Consider the following 21,735-nt stretch of genomic DNA (forward strand, 5'->3'; position numbering starts at 1 on the left):
AGGGATAATCATGGCAGGTAGGTTGGCAGGAGATGGTATGTTACACTCTTAGGTGTACAAGGACACTGGGGAAGAACAAATTACTATTTATAATATATTTCTGAAAACTCTTCTGAATCCCCTGAAGAAGTCTTTGTAAAGTCTGAGGTTAAGCCCAAATAGCTTACTAGTGAAATACCAACAACTGAAGGATTCTATACATCCATTAATAGTTATGAGGATGTTTTACATGATAAAAAATTACATAAATGGCAATGGGGAAAATTCTCTAAAATTGAATATATAAACAGAAACAAATGAATTCAGCGGTATGTAAAACTGATGCTATTACCACAAAACATTAATCCAAGTAGATGTTGAACTCGATTTTCAGGGTATACACTCTCACTAGGATCGATTGTTAGAATAAAAAGAAGGCTTCAACTTTACTTAGTAAGTTTGTGGTTTGTAGTGCTGAGCGTAGTGATTCTGAAACTATTCTGTGTGGGTGTTTACAGGACTGAGCAAATGAATAAATACATGTATATTTTTGGGAACCAGAGTTCTCAGTGTGGGTGAAGGGGGATACAAATATGGAATGGGGGAAAGTGAGGAAGAACCCTGTAGTTTTGGATTGAAATTAGAAGTATTAAAAGAAATATGAACTCATTTCTTTTAAAAATATGTATTTCCTAGCTGAAAATAGGAAAGAGCAAAGACACCCCAGTAGCAATGAACACACCTAACACCAGATCTGGTTTCTCAATACCATTTCCCACTAAAGGTAACCAGGGCTCCTTGGAGAAAGGTCAATTCCAGATTTGGGGCAATCTTGTTGAATTAGAAAGTAAAAATGTGCTCAAAAGCTGATGGATTTATGTCAAAAGGCTACAGGAGGCAGCTTGAAGGGGCTCCTACTGGCAAATGTGGAACAATCTGAGTGTCAAAAATCATATGGTTGGAAAGGATTTTGACACATTAATTTTTTAAAAGTCCATATTAATACAAAAAATTTAAATTTCTTTACAGAAGAATGTCAAGTAATAAATGTAAAATGTATAATAAAGTTAGAAGAAATCACCAGGCAAGAATCATCAGTGATATTAAAACCAATGGGTGGGGCTTCTCTGGTGGCGCAGTGGTTAAGAATCCGCCTGGTAATGCAGGGGACGTGGGTTTGAGCCCTGGTCCGGGAAGATCCCACATGCCACGGAGCAGCTAAGCCTGTGTGCCACAACTACTGAGCCCACGCACCACAACTACTGAAGCCTGTGCTCCTAGAGCCCATGCTCCACAACAAGAGAAGCCACCGCAATGAGAAGCCTGTGCACCGCAATGAAGATTAGGCCCCGCTTGCTGCAACTAGAGAAAGCAATGAAGACCCAATGCAGCCAAAAATAAATAAATAAAATAAATTTAAAAATAAATAAATAAATAAAACCAATGGGTGAAAGATTTGGGAGGAACAGAATATTCATTCAGTCTCAAACTATCACTCCACGGATAGCATATTCACTACAAAGGGGAAAAGATACCTTTGCATAGGATAAACCTGGCAGTACCACTTTAACCAAATGATCAAACTTAATATCACTGATAATGGGGCACATTAAGGTCTTGTGCCTCCAGATGTGTGGTGCTCAAAAGACATTCCTGATGTTCCTGCCAAAAATGTTTACCCTGAATCCAATCAGGAGGGGAAAACCATCAAATCCAAACAAAGGGATATTCTGCTGAACGGTCCTCCTGGCTCTTCAAAAATATCGATGCCATGAAAAAAATATCTGAGACAGTTTTAGAATAAAAGAGATAAAAGAGACATGCAGTGTATGATCCTGGATTCAATCCTGGACCAGAAAGAAACAAACCAAAAATTCCCAGGACATTATTGAGTCAATTGGAGAAATTTGAATATGACTCATATATGAGAGAAATAGTATTATGTAACGTTAAATTTCCCAAGAATGATTGTGTTGTGATTATGAAGGAAGATACTGTAGGAATACGTGTGTGTGTGTGTGTGTATTTAACATTTTATTTTCTTCTGATGTTTTGCTATTTAAATTTTTTATTTTGAAGAATTTCAAGCATTCAGAAGAATGAACACTGATAGAGGAGGGTGGAGTAGCGGAGAGAGAGAGAGAGAAGGGCACAAATATGGCAAAATACTAATAATTGGTGAATCTAGGGGAAGAGCATATAGATTTTCATTTTTCCAAATGACTGAAAATTTTCAAAAAAATTTAAATAGTAAAACATAAGAGAAACATGTTAAATAGTTTTCAGAGAACATTTAAGAGGTAGTTGGGAGGATTTTCTGCAGGAAGTGAGGGTGAGAGATTGAGAATGCCACTTAGTTTTCTGCCTTCTGTGCATAAGTAAATGATAAGGTCATTATTTCAGGTCAAAAACAGAATAAGAAATTGGTTTAAGGAGGAGGATGGTTAGTTGAGTTTTGATCTTGTTGATTTTGAGGTGTCCATGGCCCAACCAAATGAAATATCTTAGATAGAGAAGTCAGATCTTCATGGGAAAGGTCGGGGCTAAAGTGGATAATTACCAGCATGGAGAGGGTAGAGAAACGATGAGAGACAGTGAGAGCATCAATGAGACCTTAAAGAAAGTGAAGAGCGATGAGCTACGGGATCCAGGGGAACTCTAACATTTAAAGCAGTTCTTAATCTAGGCATCAAGGAGTCTGGGAGACCCCACAGCATTTGCCAATATCCACTTCTCTTCCTTCCTAAGTGTGTAGCTAGCTACTTTTTTCAGTTTCTCCTGCCTCTAGGTGAAATCATGTGACTGAGCTCCAGCCAACGGAATGGGGGCAGGTACCTTCCCCTGCTTTTAGGTGATATCATGTGACCAAGCTCTGGCCAATGGAATGGGGGCAGGATCATATGCGTCTTTCACTCCCCCTGACTTCCCATCTGTGCAGTTGGAAGCTGAAGACTCCAAGGTGGCTGAGCCACATAATGTTGGAGGGCGGATCCCTGAATCATGCTTGGAGAAGAGCCACCTAGGAGAACATTCACATTGATTTGCCCAATCAGGAAATCAACCTCGGTTGTGCTAATCCATTAAGCTTTGGGGTTGTTTATTGAAGCTGGTAGGCTTACTTATACAGGAAATAGTTTATCTGGGAGAAAGGTCCTTTTTCTTTGGGAGAAAGGTCTATACCTTTATACTCTAAGGGGTCTGGATTTCCAGAAGAATAATAGGACTAGGCAGAGATGGAGGAGCCAGAGAGAAATTAAAGAAGGAACAAAGAGGCACAAAGAGAAACTCGAGAGATTAATGTCAGAGAAGCCAGGAGAGTAGAGTTGCAAGGACCAAACGGTCTGCAGTGTAGAAGGCAGCAGAGATGACCAGAAAGAGCTGAAGAGTGTCTCACATTGGAGGACCAGTAGGCCACTGGTGGCCTTGGCAGAAGCAGTAAGTTGAGGCATAAACAGGAAGGAAGGAAGTACACAGGGTACGAAATTGCTATAAAAACTTGTCTCTGAAGGGAAGGATAAAGAAACAATAGCTAGAGGAGGAAGCAGAATCAAGAGAGGGTTACTTTTAAGGATGGGATGGACTTGAGTTTCTCAGAATGAGGCAGTAAAGAGATGGAAGTTAAAGGTATGGAACACAGAAGGGATAATTGTGGAGAGTGAGTGGAACAAGGGAGCTGGTGTCAACACTGACCCCGGGATTGGGGCAGTTCATACTTGATGGGCCTCAATTATTGTTATTCCTTTTTTATGAAGTAGGAGGCAGCTATTATCTGGGAAGAAGGGGAGGAGGACTTTTGGAGGAGACTAGAGGAGACTGGTACAAATCGGGGCTGGACTTTGCCTCTTTCTTGATGTTTAATATTTGCCTAAGCATTAGCTTTTATACCTGGGTTCCACAGCTATAAATCAAGAAAATGGCAACACCTCATTTAGAAATGCATCATGACCCCAAAATCGTGACTAGGAATGTACCAACCTGTGTTAATGCTGCATCCTGGCTTGACAGGTATATGTCCACTGCTTTATCCTCTGCCTTTGGTGCCACATAATAATGTTCCTGTCCTAAGTGTGTTTCCCCTGCTAAACACAGCAAGCAGATGAGGGTCTTATATTTATTTTTATTAAAAACTTTTTAAAAATCGTTTTTAAAAAATTTTTTGGCGTTGCCTTGCGGCATGTGAGGTCTTAGTTCCCCAACAGGGATCGAACCCGGGCCCTCGCAGTGAGAGCGCAGAGTCCTAACCACTAGACTGCCAGGAAATTCCCACAGGGTCTTATTTTTAGAGCTACTTAATTTAAACATATTCAAAACACAATACAGCACGTTTTACTAAGTGTTACTATTATTTTCTTCTAGGTCATGGGAGTAACATTTGGTTTCCTATCTTGATTACAAAGAATCATTTTAATTTGGCAAAGTTTTCACAGGCAGCTATTATTATACACAGGAGAATTGAGCGATTATGTGCAATTTAAAATCTCTCACGTTTGGCTCCATTTCCCTATCTGCTTTCATTGGCGTATTCTCAAGAACTAGAAACTAATTATTACTGACTTGAGCAAAAAGTCAGTGATCAGATAAGAATAAATAATGAGATGTTCTCACCCAAGAGTGAATCTGCTTCTGCAATGAAACTGCCCAGGGGGCAGGGGTGGCTTTACCCAGCACATAGAGACTAGCACTTCAGCAGTCACACCCAGCCAGTCATTTGTCTTGCATCTATCTACTAGAAAGATTAAATCCAAACCACAACCAGCACCCACTGAAAGGCCTCTTTAGGTGTGGAGAAAAGGGAACCCTCTTACACTGTTGGTGGGAATGTAAACTGATACAGCCACTGTGGAGAACAGTATGGAGGTTCCTCAGAAAACTAAAAATAGAACTACCATATGACCCAGCGATCCCACTCCTGGGCCTATATCCAGACAAAACTGTAATTCAAAAACATACATGCACCCCTATGTTCATGGCAGCACTATTCACAATAGCCCAGACATGGAAGCAACCTAAATGTCCATCGACAGATGAATGGATAAAGAAGATGTGGTACATATATACAATGGAATACTACTCAGCCATAAAAAAACAAAATAATGCCATTTGCAGCAACATGGATGCAACCAGAGATTATCGTACTAAGTGAAGTAGGTCAGAGAAAGACAAATACCATACGATATCACGTATATGTGAAATCTAAAATATGACACAAACGAACCTATCTATGAAATAGAATCAGGCACATAGAAAATAGACTGGTGGTTGCCAAGGGGGAGGGCGGTGGGAGAAGGTTGGACTGGGAATTTGGGTTTAGCAGATGCAAACTGGTATATACAGAATGGGTAAACAACAAGGTCCTACTGTATAGCACAGGGAACTGTAGTCAATATCCTGTGATAAATCATAATGGAAAAGAATATGAAAAAGAATGTGTATATATATATATATGAGTCACTTTCTGTACAGAAGTAATTAGCACAACATTGTAGTTCAACTATACTTCAATAAAAAGTTAAAAAAATATATTAGAAAATTTAAAAAGGAGAAAGTTCTCTTTAAAACCCACAGGGACCTCAGCTGTGAAGAATAAATGGTTGTATGTGAGGGGGAGAGGGGAGGGAAGGAGTGGAGGATAAAAATTTTTTTTTTCTAAATTTCACTGAAGTGGGAGGTAAAAACTTCAGAAATCTATAATTAATCGTAGGTAGTAGAATATAAAGTTTGTTTGCCTTCAAGAAGCTGGAGATGGTGCAGAAAAGTACCAGGGCAATTGGAAAGAAGCATTTAATGATCAACCCATCAACATAAATTTTTAACTGATCTGGTACCCAAAAATATTTATATGTGGGCAGCTTTTGAATTCATACCCCTGAAGATCTAGGATGGGTATCCTGGAATTATTAGGTTCATCCAGTTTTAGTTCTCTCTGTGATAGAAGTCTGGGAATTTAATAGTAACTCCAATGAAAAGTGTTGCTGAAGATTCTGTTCTCAGGCCTCTGTTTCTATCTCTCCTCCCTCCAGCTTCTGCCATGAGTTCGGTGGCTATAATTTTCCTTAATAAATCATAGGACCAATTCCTTCTCTCTCCACCCCTTTACTTCAGATTCTGGTCTTAGAGTATTTGTCTTTTTATTCGGAAATCTCTGAAGAACTAGGTGTGATATATGTTTTAAAAATTGATTTTCAGATATTATTCTCTCCTTTGGTGATGTCATTCACTCACACGGCTTTTCCCAAACCTACATCTCCAGCCTCAGCATTTCTCAAAGCACCAGAATTTCCTTCTAACTGGCTGTGGACAGTACCCTCAAATGGCTTGCTGGCCCCTTGAACCCTCGTCTTCTGCCAATCTCTAATTTCAAGGTTTTCTTTGATTCTTTTTACTCTTCACACCAAGTTAGCGACTCGTACCTGTATTCTCTCTACTCCAAGGTGCCAACTGTCATCTCTCACTTGGCATACTATAATGACCTTTGACCTTGTTTCCAGTGGACACTTACATCCAAACTGCACTGCCAGGTTCACTGAAGGGAAATTTTGATCCTATCACCTTCCTATTCAAACCCTCAAATGACTTCCATAGTCTATGGAACCAGTACTATATTTTGGCCAAGGATTCAATGTCCTTCATAAAACCTCCCACTCTTCTCTGAGTCTGATGTTCTGGTTGGTCCATCTCTTTACTAACTTCCATGAGAAGAATTAAGATGAGTCAGTTGCACCCAAGTTCTATAGAAGCAGCATCATCGATTAAAATCGCATCAGTATTTTAAAACTTTCATGATGAAAAGGGACTTAAGAATTGACCTTCAATTACTTGATCAAAGGTTGAAATGCCTCCTCCACATTTCTTTGTTCTCATTTTTTGTCAGGCCTGATGAATGACCTGTGTTGTATTGCATCCTGTGGGTGGTAACAAACAAAAGGTATTACCGATATAGTGTAATTCAAGATTCCTGATTTGGGTCGCCTCCACATTCTCACACTGAAAACCAAACGCAGTGTTAACCGTCACTCCAGGAATTTCCTAGTACAGCACAGATTTCAGACACAATGTCCTAGTGCCTCAAACCATCTTGACCTGGTACAGCTCAGAAAATATGACCATCATATAATGGAATCCCATCATGTGCATACTTAACTTACCTATGAAGTTCAGCCTTCACTGAAACTGGGACTCCTCTAACACCTTTAATCCTCACAACCACAAACATTCTGGAGGCTTAATTTAGATTAGTCTAATCCCTGCAGGCGAGCAGATGGTCTTTAGAATTCTCCCTCCACCCCTAGCCAGGAATTTGATGGGAATGTTAGAGGAGAATGATTTCAATACTTAGACACCTGCATAGAACCTTAACCCTTGTTCCGTATTTTAAGTCACGTCGTTCTCAGACTTTAGTTTGCATAAACATTACCGAATAGGATCATATGTATAAAACCTTGTGTTCTGGACTTTATGACAATTCAAGGGATTTTTCAAGGTTACTTTTAAAATTTATTTTTCAAAATTAACACAGAATCAAACAGAATCAAAATGTATTTGATGGACAGTCTTGCCCCCATCATAAGTAACATGGCAGAAGGGAATGAAAATGTATAGCAGCAAGGTCCCTGTCAGCCAGGGACAACATGCCCTGGGATGATGCGTGGGGTTTCTTGTAGGGTAGAGCATGGGGTTTGAACGCCAGCTCAGCTCTGCCACCACTAGCTCTATGACCTCAGGCAATTCACTAGAACTCTCTAAGCCTCAGTGTCTTCATCTTAAAATGCCAACCTAAGAGGGTTCTTCGCTGTCTCAAATTCATTCTGAAATAAGGCTTAGTACAAATAAATAATCCAAGGTTCTAAGGTTGTGAGGAGGGTTACATGTGGTCCTGTGTATAAAGGCCTTTGGAAAATAGCACCAGGGAGTAGCAGCTGCCACTATGAAAGCACCGTGAGAATCTGAGACACTCTGGTCATACCACCTGGTCCTATGCAGATGGCCTTTCTACTTCACGGCCGTTATCATGGGTCATCCTGAGTTTTTATCAGGTGGACCACACCAGGCAATGCCAGGGCCTTGGAGGCATCAGTGGGACTGGGGAGGAAACAGAACCACAAAGGAGCCAAGTGTTACATGGGATGTCGTGGCCCTCTTATGTGTGAACAGCATCTCAAGAACCCAGTGTAATTCACAGGAGCACCACCAGGCAAGTCTATAATGGCAGTGTGTTAAAACCGTGCTAACGCTATGGAAGTGGAAAATATTGGTTTCATTGGATGCTGAGGATGACAAAAAAGGGCGTCCGCAGGGGAGCATTTTGTTATTCTCACCTTCCACTGAAGGCATATCCTTGAGGTTTCCTAAACCAATGCTCAGCTGGTGGCACTTCTGGGAACTCAGGCTCCTTTGAAGATGGACATTCAGTAAAACAGTAGAGAGAATTGTAGCTCTTTGGGATCTCATGAGCTGAGGAAGTAGTTGTCATCCTTTACATTCTCGGGTAGCAATGGCCAGCTCTTCATATACCAGCTCCTTATCTTGGCAGGGATGCACTCTTTACCTGCTCCCAAACCCAGTTTTCTTTCTTCTTTAAAAATTTTCTTTGACCAAGCTAAATGCTGGGATTGCTTTGTTGTGAAATACTTTGATGTACTGAGTTGGGTAGATTGTTAATAGACAATTATGCCTTTATAATACCTGCTAGATATTTCTGGCTTTCTAACTCTGCCCTTATTTACTTACATGATTTTAACATGTGGTGCTGGTTGCACACCCAGGAAGCGTTCTCCTGCTAAGACAGGCATGTCCTCACAAGATACAGCCTCTCCTGTGGCATCTTTAATACCTGACTGGTGCATGATGGAGCATCTACCTGGGTCTTGGAGGGGCTGCTGAGGATCGACACTCTATGTTTACAAAAACAAAGCCAATCACGAAGCAAATCAACGAAGCAGGAGTGTTGATGAGATGGAGACATCCACTAAGAAATGGGTAGATCCTTCCCTAGTCTATGTGAGAAAGAACTTTCCAAACTAGTCTGTTCAACTTAAACTGGACTTTTCTTCTTCCTCGTTGTCTTACCAGTGTGAAGCTAAGAGGGTAGGTGTGATGAAGATGAGTTGGGGTGGGGACTGGACCACGAGAGAAGATGGACTTGGGACAGCTAATATGTGGGAAAGTCTGCTTTTCTGAGAAAGCCTACATGTTTCATAAAACAGATCTTAGTGAAAGTCCACTTGAGGTAAACATTTCTAATACTGGCAAGTGGAAGGCCACGGGCTCTGGTCAGCGTCATCTGACAGCTTTGGAAGCCAGCCTATGTGATATCTCCCTCCAGGCAGGCAGTGCTGATCAAACGAGGGTCACGTGGGAAACTGGGAGACAGGAGTTCTAGTGCCGGTTCTGCTGTCTTAATTTTGGGAAGGAGTTTTTGTTCATTTGCTTGTTTGCTTTAAGCCCTTTGGGCTTCAGTTTCTAAACCAGCAAAAGTGCAAGATTAGATCCATGCTTCTCAACTAAAAAACATTTGAACTTATAAACCGAGAGCGGAGAATTTTCTGTTGACGTGGGACTCTGAATTTGGAGGTGGACTGAGGATAAAATTCCATTCAGGCAAATGGGGCAACATGTAAAAGAAGATCTTTAAGGAGTGTCAGTTCTTACCTTCGTAATTCCATGTAACCAGAGGAATTCCATGTAACACAGGGAATACTCCTGTCCCCTGCAAACGTCTTCCAGAGATCCTGGGGACGAACACCGGGCAGATCTCCAAATAACAGGCTCTTTTGTGCCATCTGGTAAACCTGTGTGGGCCAACAACCAACCCAACCACAGCAGATCAGTCAGTGCCAGTACGAGAACCAGCTTTCTGATCTGGGAAACACGTTTGACCACTGCTCTGCCCTCTCTCTGCTGTTCGTCCCGAGTCTATAGCAGTGGGTTGGTCTGGGGTCCTGAGGACCATGTGAATGTGACCGTCTGTCGTACATGCATACAACAATAAGTCTTTCTGCTTCCAGCCACAGGGGTCAGCCACAAAATCCTTTCCCCCTGAATTTCTCTCAGACTTCCTGCTGCCTTTTGTTGTATTTTTGTCCTTCAGATCTGTCTTTAATGTTCATTTTTGTGAGATTTTATTAGCATAAAAACATAACAGAGCTATAGGGAGGGTGGGAGGGAGACGCAAGAGGGAGGGGATAGGGGATATATATATACATATAGCTGATTCAATTTGTTATACAGCAGCAACTAACATAACATTGTAAAGCAATTATACTCCAAAATAATGTTAAAAAAAAGTCAATATAATTTTTTAAAAAACATAACTTCACAGATAATTAAAGAAATGCTAATCAAAATAATAAGATACCCTTTTTTCTAAACTGTCAAATATTAGAAATATATATGTTAGAAATATATATACTGTATATATACAATATATATAAAAATATATATACCCAGTGTTGGTAAGGGTGTGATGAAATAAATGTAATCATACTCAGATGCTGAAAGTATAAGTGGAAATAATCTTCCTAAAGGCTACAAGTATTAAGGACCTAAAAAGTGGACAGAAACTTCACTTCTAGGAACTAATTGGAATTGGACATAAGTGGAAATGAAATGCAAAGATTTATGTACTAGAACATTCACTATAATATTATTGTTCTCAACAATGAGGGATTGGTTACATAAATTATAGCATATCCATCTGAATAAAAAAAATAGCCATTAAAATTGTTTTTGAAAAATAGTGACATGGAAAAATGTTCATGATACACTATAAAGTGAAAAAAGAAACATGTCTGATTATATATAAAACATAATCATCACTTGGTAAAAATATGTGTTTTATTTATTCACATATTTATATACACCCTAAAAACTCTTAAGACTAGAGGAAATCTATTAAAATCATAATGATGTGTTAAGAAAAACTATCCAAGGCTTGGAAAAAAGAATGACTGTATGTCCTCTCCATGTCATATCAAAACAGTCCAGCAGAGCCGCTCAGTGATTATCTGATTCTCTAGGGGAACACTCCTTTGTTTAAGTTACTATAGTTGTCACCTCTTATCTGAAGGGACTGTATTCCAAGACCCCCAGTGGCTGCCTGAAACTGCAAATCGTACTGAACTCTATACATATTGTTCTTTTCCTCTACATACATACCTATGATAAAGTTCATAAATAAGGCACAGTAAGAGAATATCCAGATTGCCAACATCACTACTCTCGCTCTTTGGGACCATTATGAAGTAAAATAAGGGTTACTTGAACACAGGCACTAGGATACTGTGGGTAACCGAGATGGCTACTAGGTGAATAACGGGAAGGAAACGCTGAACTAAGGGGTGATTCATGTCCCTGCCGGGATGGAGTGGGACGCCGAGAGATTTCATCATGCTCCTCAGGATGGCGCACAATTTAAAACTTATGAATTGTTTATTTCTGGAATTTTCCATTTAATATTTTTGGAGTGCGATTGACCAGGGGTAACTGAAACCACAGAAAAGTGAAACTGCAGATAAGCAGGATGACTGTCTTTACTATGGATTTAGAGCCTGGACTCTGTGAAGTTACATGACAACATGTGGATTTTTTCCCCCAGTAGCTAATCAAGTTATATCTGCTCTTAAAGATTACGGTTTTATTCTCTGCAAGATAGGAACCATCTTTGTATCTAAACTAGCAGTCTTCCTTCCTTGTTCTCTCAGTGCATGTACACTCAGTCTCTCAAATTCACTTTCATTCAGTTTTATCATCTAGCTGGTTCCCTCAGTGATGAGTTAAATAAATCTTTCATGTGTGCTTAGTTTAGATTTGTATGAGAATCAAGTTTTTAATATTTTTGAAATACTTTGACTGTGGCTGTATATTGGACGTAGGTTTATAAGAGATTTCAGTGTTCTTCCTTACATCCTTCCATATTTGTCAAACATCCATGAAAGGACATGTTTCACTTTTATAAAAAAAGCACAAAATGTATGTGTATACGCGTATGCGTACATTCTAAGTTGATTTTTCAGTCCATACTTGACCTGGTCCTATACCCAGTGAAGGGCTTACCTCCCCGATGATTTCCAAACGTGGCTTTGCAACTGACAGGGCAGACTCTGACTCCAGGGGACAAGAAAAGGCGTTATTATGCTCCCAGAAAACTAATCTGTGTTGCTGGATAAGTACAGGTAGGTTGATAAAATCCATTTCCACTGTCAGCTGAGCTGGATGGGGAACAAACTTCTTTAGTGGGAGCTGAGGACAAGTGCCTGAGTAAGGACACGCTCCCTCCCACCCCCTTCATCAATGGAAACGAGTCAGAGTCCTGAATGAGGGACAGGAAGCACAGGAAGGTCTGAAATGTGAGACCCAGGGGAAGGCAGAGAGGACCACAGGAGGAAAGGGGGCCAAGCATGAGAAAGAGCGGGAGGCAGCAGACTGGAGGGGGAGCCTGCGGAGACCCCAGTGCCCCCTTGTAGGCTGGGAAGGGAGCTGGTTCAGGCTAGTCTTTTGCACCCACACTCTGAATTTATCTTTCATCTTCCCCTCCCGACTTCACCTCGTTTCCAACCCCATAGCCATGCAGCTGACATGACTGTGGTCGCTGGTATTTGCTTAGAAATGCACATGAGAATTTCTGGCAGTTTCTTACTTTTGTTGCTCTCCTTTGCCTAATTTATTGACTATTGGAAACAATTCTTAGTGAAAAATCCAGATTCGAGTGCTTTAAATGCTGTCTTCCTGCAGAGACAGCTGCCTCACTCAATAATAACCTAGGAACAGAGGTGCTGTCATCCACTGGGCTCTGTGGTACATATTCTGGCCTGGAGACACCACCTAGACAGCGACCACCTGATTTCTCATTGTCACTAAGGCCAGGACTGATAACACATCTGTTTTCTTGGTTCTGTCACGTCAGAAACCATATCAGAGAAAAAGCCACATCCCTAAAACTAGAACATAAATTACACCGAGGCAGGCGAGAAGGTCTTTGCTGCCCCCTGTTGGTGGGATTCTACTAACCCCTAACATTTTATTTCAAACATTTAAGCAATATGCTACTTGGTTTCCGTATTTTTACTCTTTGAGAGTTCTGGTCCTGGTTTTGCCACCTATTCGCTGTGAGACCTTGTTGAAATAATTAAACTTCTTTGGACCTCAACCCTCCTCACCTATACCACAAGCTTATTAGTCTCTTTCAATGATATGATTTGTGATGCTAAGGGTCCTAGGTTTTTAGAACTTTTAAAGAAGATGGATAAGAAAATAGTGCAATGACCTAAAGCCCTCTAATGATGTAGATCAACATCTAATCTGTTATTACTGTTTGCACCTAGGCATGTGTAAAATATTTGCTGCAAACTCTATTTTTATTATGTTGAATCCAATTCAAGATAAAAATAACTGAAACAGATGAAAGTGGACATCATAAACTTCATAATCTTATACCTTTCTAAAGGCAGAAATGAAAACAGAAACTAGGACTTGATCTGGTTTAAGGCTTGCATGTGTTTCTCCAGAAAGAAAATGATCGTTTAAAGGAATTTACTGAGTTCCTTCTTGTTGGGGGTAGGGGAAGAAGCATTAATTTTAGGCACCATATACTACTGAGACAACCTTATACTCTATTAATCCAGTAGTAGTCTTATTATAAAAAGGCATTCTAAAGTTAAAATGAAATTGAAAATAGCCACACGTAGTATCGTGACTCTCCCACGATATGGTTATATCCAGATGTATCTAGGGACCCTGCCTTGGAGAAAAAGCTTTCCACCTGTGCTAACAGAGCAAGACTCCTCCAGCTTACGGGAAGCACTCTGCCGAGGCCACAAGGGGGCAATTTATTGGGCAGAAGGGTCTGAGTCAGTGAGTAAATGTGACAGTGGCAGACAGATGGTATACTGTGGGAGAGAGCATGTGGGAGAGTTTGAAGAGCTGAACTATCTTGGGAGGGTCAGTGGTCAACACAGGTATGTTACTCACAAGAACAGTGACATCAACAAATAAAATCCAAATGACAGCGATAACATCAATCAGTGAAAGACAGCCATAGAGGCATGTGATTATTTTCAATCCAAATCCTGAACTGTAGACGTGCAACTAAATATTGCTCCCCTGGAAGCAGTCTCCTTGGGAGAGACCACACACTTATCTGAAGAGTGCTGTCCTCCTCAAGACATTTGGGGAGCCCTCTGGGAGGGATGTTCTTTCAAAGCCTGTGGCCTCTGTGGCAATAAATGTTTAACCTTTGAAGGGGTTTGCTTCATGGTAAGAGGTAAAAGACATTCAAAAGCCAGCGTGATGGGTAAGGCAGAGGGTCAGATTGGCTAAAACATTTTTTGGTCCAAAGTCAAGTAAAGGGCTTCCCTGGTGGTGCAGTGGTGAAGAGTCTGCCTGACAATGCAGGGGACACAGGTTTGAGCCCTGCTCCAGGAAGATCCCACATGCCGTGGAGCAACTAAGCCCGTGCACCACAACTACTGAAGCCCGCGTGCCTACAGCCTGTGCTCCACAACGAGAGAAGCCACCGCAATGAGAAGGCTGCGCACTGCGGCGAGGAGTGGGCCCGTGCGCAGCGGCGAAGACCCAACGCAGCCAAAGGTAAATAAATAAATAAATAAATTTTAAAAAACGAAAAAAAGTTATTTTTTAAAAAAAAGTAAAAAGAGACCTATTTTTCTCGTGTAGTTTGTAAACGAAAATGTGTTCTGTTTTGTCTTCAGTTTCACCACAGAGGGGCACTTCCCCAGTCCGGTCCTGTGGGAACTTCCCTTTCCAATTAATTTACCTGACAAGGTCAGTATAAATCTAGGTATTTTATAGTCAGTAGGCTCTTGACACCATGAAAGATGTCTTGTGATCCTCGTGAATCCTCTTCTGGGGATTCCACTATAGTTAAAATTGTTCCCGGTGAAGCACTATTGAACCCTTCCCATGGCTGCAGTACAGATGCAGGCAGCCCAGAGCTGACGAGGAACGAGGGCGTCAGGTGTGAGTGAGGGCAGAGTAACGATGGCCCGTGGGCAGCACACAGTCACAACCTTCCTTCTGGGGAAGCTGCCCCCCAGGGAAGGCCATGGATGAGGATTCCATCTTTGAAGAATTCACTTTGACCACTGGACTGCAGATAGACTGAGATTACCATCAGTGGTTAAAGGCCCTCACAGAGAGAGACAGCCGTTCTAACTCAAGCAGCTAGAATGTGAACAGAACAGGATCCCGAGGAAGCCAACAGAAACACAAAGCCCCAGCACTCAAAGAGGGGTGTTTAGACTGGCTGCAGGTACAACCCAACAATTCTTTCATACAGAGACACTGAGGGCTAACAAGGATAACTCTGTGGTATGTTGTTTATATGCAGATTATAGTTAATAATTTATAGCTATATATGACATATTATAGTTGCTATAATATAGAATTACCCTAAAAGTTTGAATAAATTGTGTCATTCTCATTCACATTGATTACCAGTTCAGTTGCTCTCAACGAATCCATTAGTTGTCTTTTTAAATCTCCTTTGGGGGCTGTTAACATAGACTTTCTGGATGGGATAGACCCTCAACAGACAATGGCAGACAGGGCCTGGGTGGGGGGACCAGGAAGGCAGCACCCACCTCCCTTAGAACCTGGTCATTCAAGTGGCTTATGCCACGAAGATCTGAAATTAAGTAGTCCGTCTGATTTGGCCTTGTGGAAGCACAGATGGATGTAGCAGGAAACGGCAGCAATACTGAGTGACACAACCTTTCCTCACTAAGGTACCCACACCCGGAGGTGGGCCAAGAGAACACAGAGCCATGATCTGCTGTGAAGCCCAGGTTCTCAAGTGATTCACCGCTGTGTTTTCGCCTCTGGGAGCTGTGTGGCGGCCTCTCCCAGGCTGTCCTGCCCGAAAGCGAGATATCGTCATTCAGATTCTGTAAGCCTGGAAAAGAAGGCGAGTAGGGAAAGAAGGCTCCATTGGACATATGGTGACAACTTTTTTGTTCGTAAATGTCCCATTTTTCTGATTATTAAAGTAACATATACTCATTGTGGACCATCTTGTAAATACAGAAAGTAAGAAAAAGAGAGTCAAAATAGCTTAGAACCCCTGAAAAAATACGGACGGAACCCATTAGAACCCTTTCTTGCTCCACAAAGTCGGCGCTCCCTCCCGGGTGATGGGTCCATCTCCAGCCTCTCCCCTCGTGGTCCAGCAGCAGCACTGTTTTCCATCTCCAGCCCCTGGCATGCGCTGCGCTCATCCTCTTTACCTGGTTATCCCCACTTACCCTTTGATCTCAGCTAGCAGAAGCCTTCTCTAACTCCCCTATAAAATCGGTCCTCCTGTTATCTCTTCCCCTAACACCATGCACCTCTCCTTTGGAGCACTTGTCCAGTTGAAATTTTAGTTTGTGTGATTATTTGTTTGAAATCTATCTTCACGCTTAAACTGTAGGCTTTGTGAGGGTGGCGTCCATGCCTTTTTTTTTTTAAAGACCATTGTATCCCAGTGCCTAGCACAATGCTTGCTTGCTTCCTTGTCTAACTTGACCAAACCCTCCCCATCTTTAAGGTTAAGCCTGAATTCCACACCCCTTTCCCTATGCCTTCAGTAATTCTCTCTTTCTCTCATTTCCTACTAATTTGTATCCAGTTCTACATGACTGGCACGGAATCGTTCTCTAAATGGGTCACATTCCTAGGTGACGCTTTCAGCAAGTGCTAACCTGACTTCCTGCTTCCCTCTCTTCCTCCACCCATTAACAAATATTCCTGTGCACCTACTGTGTGCCTGGCACTGTTCTAGGGCCGAGAGCAGACAAGTTCTTCTCTAACAGGAAGCCAGCATTTTAGCAGGGGAAGACAGCCATCACCAGATCAATGAATAAATAAGGACGGTAATTTCAGATATGATTGAGTGCTGTGAAGAACCAAAGCCAGGTAGTAGGGTAGGTGTGAGAACAGGGGCTTGTAAATACTTCCTGGTGATTCCAGCAATGGTGGTTATAAAGCGTCACCATGCAGGAGTGAGGTTTAGGGGGAAAAATCTCAACTAAGGAATCTCTACCTTGTAAATTACTCTCCTCCACCTTTCCATTCCATCCCATATTATAGTCGTGATTTTTAAAAAGGAAAATTTTTTTTCACTTCATAATTGCTTGTTTATAAGAATTTTCTGGCATCGCAGGCACTGCACAAATTCTGTTTCATACAATAATTCACTCAGCAGAGGGAGCTCATGCTTTAATTTTGGGAAGTTGGACAGAAAGCAAGATTCTTTAAAAAGAACCTGAAATAAATGCTGCAACTCTCATTTTAAATAAGGTTTTCTTTGAGTACTTCTTGGAGCTAAGACCATTTGACTAATACATAAATAGATGTGACTGATGAATTCATTTTGGGGAAGAATTTTCTTTAATAAGGTTCTGTTTTACATATCAAATAGGCTAATTTAGAACAGGTATCCCAGCTCAGGAGTCTAAGGATTCATCTAGAAAGAAGACAGCTGTCCACTTGTCCACCTTTCTGTTAAATTGCACTCTGAACTCAGAACATGAACTTATTTGACTCATTCTAACATGACTGTGATTTGACACTGAATGTGTGCATGTTGAGGTCCCTGCCTTTGAAATTATAAAACAGATATTTATTTAGACTTCAAAGAATGTTTACTACAACATGAGCCAAGGTCAAAGGCAGAGTGAAGATTGAGAGAATGAGTTAATCTCTTAAAGAGCCAGAACCATGAAGTTGACTCAGCAGTTCTGAAACCACAGGTGAAATCAGCAGCAGTAACAGCTGGGGTTTTGTGTGTGTAAACTACAATTTTCAGTTTCCCAGAGGACTACAATAATGACAGAAAAGGTGTATTAGGTAGACTTTCTCTTACTGTACATATCTGATTAGTAATTCTGCATTCTAATTCTCATTTCTACAAGATAGAAAGCAACATTTAAAAACACACTGTCTTCTTATTAGCAAAGTCAAACATTTATTAATAGAAAATTGAGGAAAAAAACGTTAAGAAGAGCATAAAAAACACAAGATATTTATTTTAGATTAGCACTTGCAACTTTATATCTAGCTTTAAAATTAATGTATGCAGTGTGGGGTTTTTTTGCTCTGTTTTTAAAATTGACGTATAGTTGATTTACAATGTTGTATTAATTTCTGCTGTATAGCAAAGGGATTCAGTTGTACATATATATATATATATATATACACATTCTTTTTTATATATTCTTTTCCATTATGGTTTATCATAGGATACTGAATATAGTTCTCTGTGCTATACAGTAGGACCTAGTTGTTTATCCATTCCATATATAATAGCTTACGTCTGCTAACCCCAACTCCCCACTCCATCCCTCCCCCAACCCCCTCCCCCTCGGCAACCACAAGTCTGTTCTCTATGTCGGTGAGTCTATTTCTGTTTCATATGTATGCAGTGTTTAAAATGGTTATTTATTTTTGTCTTTTCCTCACTTAAAAATCCCCAAATTCTCCTTCATTAAAATTTAAAAATCGCCTTAACTGGGCTAATCCAAAAACAGTACAATTTTGAAAGCATCCCTTAGATTGTAGAGGAAGATTCCACTGAAGAAAAAGAAAATATTGGGAATTCCTTGGCGGTCCAGTGGTTAGGACTCCATGGTTTCACGGCCTAGGGCCTGGGTTCAATCTAAGATCCTGCAAGCCGAGTGGTACAGCCAAATAGTATCACACTTATCGCTCTTTTTCTACGTCTATCTTTCCCACAATACGATGAGTTCCTAGGGAAGAAATCATGTCTTTTTCATTATTTAGCAGCATATAGCCCAGTGCCTGGCACATGGTAAGTGCTTAATAACTATACAATTAGTAGACAAATGAGTGTTTTGGGATTGCATTGGGTCTTTGTTGCTGCGTGTGGGCTTTAGTTGCGGCGAGCGGGGGCTACTCTTCATTGTGGTGCGCGGGCTTCTCATTGAGGTGGCTTCTCTCGTTGCGGAGCATGGGCTCGAGGCGCAGGGTTCAGTAGTTGTGGCTCGTGGGCTCTAGAGCGCAGGCTCAGTAGTTGTGGTGCACGGGCTTAGTTGCTCCGCGGCATGTGGGATGTTCCCAGACCAGGGTTCGAACCCGTGTCCCCTGCGTTGGCAGGCGGCTTCTTAACCACTGCACCACCAGGGAAGTCCCCCAAATGAGTGTTTTAAAATGATTTTATTTTACCTGTACTTTTCACAGAGTAATATTGGTCTATGGGATTGAGTACAAAAAAATAAAAAGAAAGAATTGAGTTCTAAATAGTTAAAAAAAAAAAAAGCCTCTCCTTGTTGGATACCTTTGGGACAGGCTGCTTGGAGAAGGGAAAGCTGAAGGAGTGAGTGCCTGGTGACTATTTTGACCTGTGAAAACACCACGGGCTGTTTAACAGGGAATGTGGTCGCTGTTGCCGTCTGCTGCTGGAGGGGAGAAACTCACTAAGCCTGCTTGAACAATGGAGGTAGCTAGGGCAGCTAGAGGAGTTTCTGGGTGAATCAGCAAATATTTGTTGAGCCACAGCTCTGTGTAGAAAACTGAGTCTGAAGAGAAAATGTACAAGAATGGGCATCAACAGAAAATCTACAGACAACAAATGCTGAAGAGGGTGTGGAGAAAAGGGAACCCTCTTGCACTGTTGGTGGGAATGTAAATTGATACAGCCACTATGGAGAACAGTATGGAGGTTCCTTAAAAAACTAAAACTAGAACTACCATACGACCCAGCAATCCCACTACTGGGCATATACCCTGAGAAAACCATAATTCAAAAAGAGTCATGTACCACAATGTTCATTGCAGCTCTATTTACAATAGCCAGGACATGGAAGCAACCTAAGTGTCCATCGACAGATGAACCGATAAAGAAGATGTGACACATATATACAATGGAATATTACTCAGCCATAAAAAGAAATGAAATTGGGTCATTTGTAGAGACATGGATGGATCTAGAGACTGTCATACAGAGTGAAGTAAGTCAGAAGGAGAAAAACAAATATTGTATATTAACGCATATATGTGGAACCTAGAAAAATGGTACAGGTGAACCGGTTTGCAGGGCAGAAATAGAGACAGATGTAGAGAACACACATATGGACACCAAGGGGGGAAAGTGGTGGGGGTTGGGGGTGGGGGTGGGATGAATTGGGAGATTGGGATAGACATGTATTCCCTGATATGTATAAAATAGATAACTAATAAGAACCTGCTATATAAAAAAATAAATAAAATTAAAAATTTTAAAAAGTCAGTTTAAAAAAAAAAAGAGACAATGTACAATCTTTACCAGGATTTTCTGAATTTTCGAAAGATCAGATGTGGTTGAGCATCACACTGGAAAGTATGATTTCTTCCAGCCTCATGATCCTGTGATTTGGTTAGTGGCAAGTAGCCTTGGCTTTCTTTAGCAGAACCATCTGTAACATAAGGGTCTCGTTATAATAAATGAGAACACACCTTTTGTCTTAGTCACTATAAATAATTCCAGCATCCTTGCAAGAGAGATAATAATTGGATGGAACATTTCCTTAAACTTTGTATCAGGCCCTTATAGGTAGGAGAATTATCATTAGTGGGAAAGAAGCCAGCTAGATTTCATGTTGCAAATAACACTGTGACCTAGAAGCAATTATCATAGGCCTAATAAGCAAAGTGAAATAAAACTGTGACAGATGAGGCTTGTTTTCGACCATATTCTAGATTTGGACTGAGGTGGAATTGCTCTTTAGAAGCCAGAGATTTTAATTATATAACAAGCTGGCTATTAGTTGGGCAAAAGAGTGAGTTTGAATCGCCAGGTATGTATTTTGATTTGTGAGCAGATGCTGTGACACATCTTCTTTCATTAATTTTGATTTTCAATCAAAGTAGGAACTGTGGTGTCATTGCTGTCACCATCACAAGTGTTCCCCACAAGGGGAGCTTTAGGGTCCTTCATTATCAGTCCCAGAGGTCATTTATGGTTCCTAGGGTGATCCAGGGGGTCCTCTCCCCATAGAAAGCCAGACATTTCTTTTTGGGCTCTTTTGCCAATCTCAGCAACAGATAAATTCAGACTTAATGCTGGTGTCAATGACAAACACACGGCCTTCATTAGAGCTTACACACTGAACAAGATTTAATGGAACCCACCATGGATAACAAAACAAAGACAGATACTTATAGAACAGTAGCCTAATCACTTCACAATTAAATTCACTGCTTTGCATATTTATTTTTCCATCTCTTCTAGGTTAAAAAAACTAAGTGGATTTTAATTAAATCTTATCTTATAAACAAACAAGAATCTTATGTGCCAGGGATGAGATTTCTAATGTCAACTTCTCAACCGGAGAAATAATTGCTGGCTAAGTTACAAATGATAGCAGAACATCAACAGGGAATTAACTGTATGTGTGCTGGGAATGTGTGCTATTTATCACCAGGCAGGCTTGCAAAGTGCCAGAACACTGAGTCCATCAGGAAATGGGAGACCCAGGTTCTAAGCCCTGACGGACCACTAGGGAGCCAGGTGAATTTAGGAAAATCTCAGTGAGTCTCTAGGCTTGATTTTATCTGCAATTTAGGGATTTGACTAGAAGCTACTTTGGTTCTCAGAGGCCATACTTCTGTGAGGTAAGGCTGGCTGTGTGTTGAAACATGGTAAAAGAACAGAATGTCAGACTTTTTAAAGCCAATAAGGACCTTCCTTTCACCGACCATCATTGTTTCCCAAGCAAGATTGAGGGGTTTTACAGCTACAGCGGAAAGTTGGACTTTTCTCAGTTA

General features: G+C 41.0%; 1 long non-coding RNA gene across 6 annotated transcripts in view; it reads left to right on the forward strand.

The window, feature by feature from the left end:
• LOC132522184 (uncharacterized) overlaps positions 1-21,735 on the forward strand; it is an 87,336-nt gene that overhangs the window by 38,154 nt on the left and 27,447 nt on the right. The window contains exons 1-2 of one of the 6 annotated variants that reach the window (XR_009541101.1): positions 14,519-14,562; positions 14,685-14,757. The exons of the other annotated variants lie outside the window; for them this stretch is intronic. This is a non-coding gene — a long non-coding RNA (uncharacterized LOC132522184). Of the gene's footprint in view, positions 1-14,518; positions 14,563-14,684; positions 14,758-21,735 lie in introns of those variants that run through there. 6 annotated transcript variants of the gene reach the window in all.

Source organism: Lagenorhynchus albirostris, chromosome 6 (assembly GCF_949774975.1).
Source record: "Lagenorhynchus albirostris chromosome 6, mLagAlb1.1, whole genome shotgun sequence".
NCBI lineage: Eukaryota > Metazoa > Chordata > Mammalia > Artiodactyla > Delphinidae > Lagenorhynchus > Lagenorhynchus albirostris.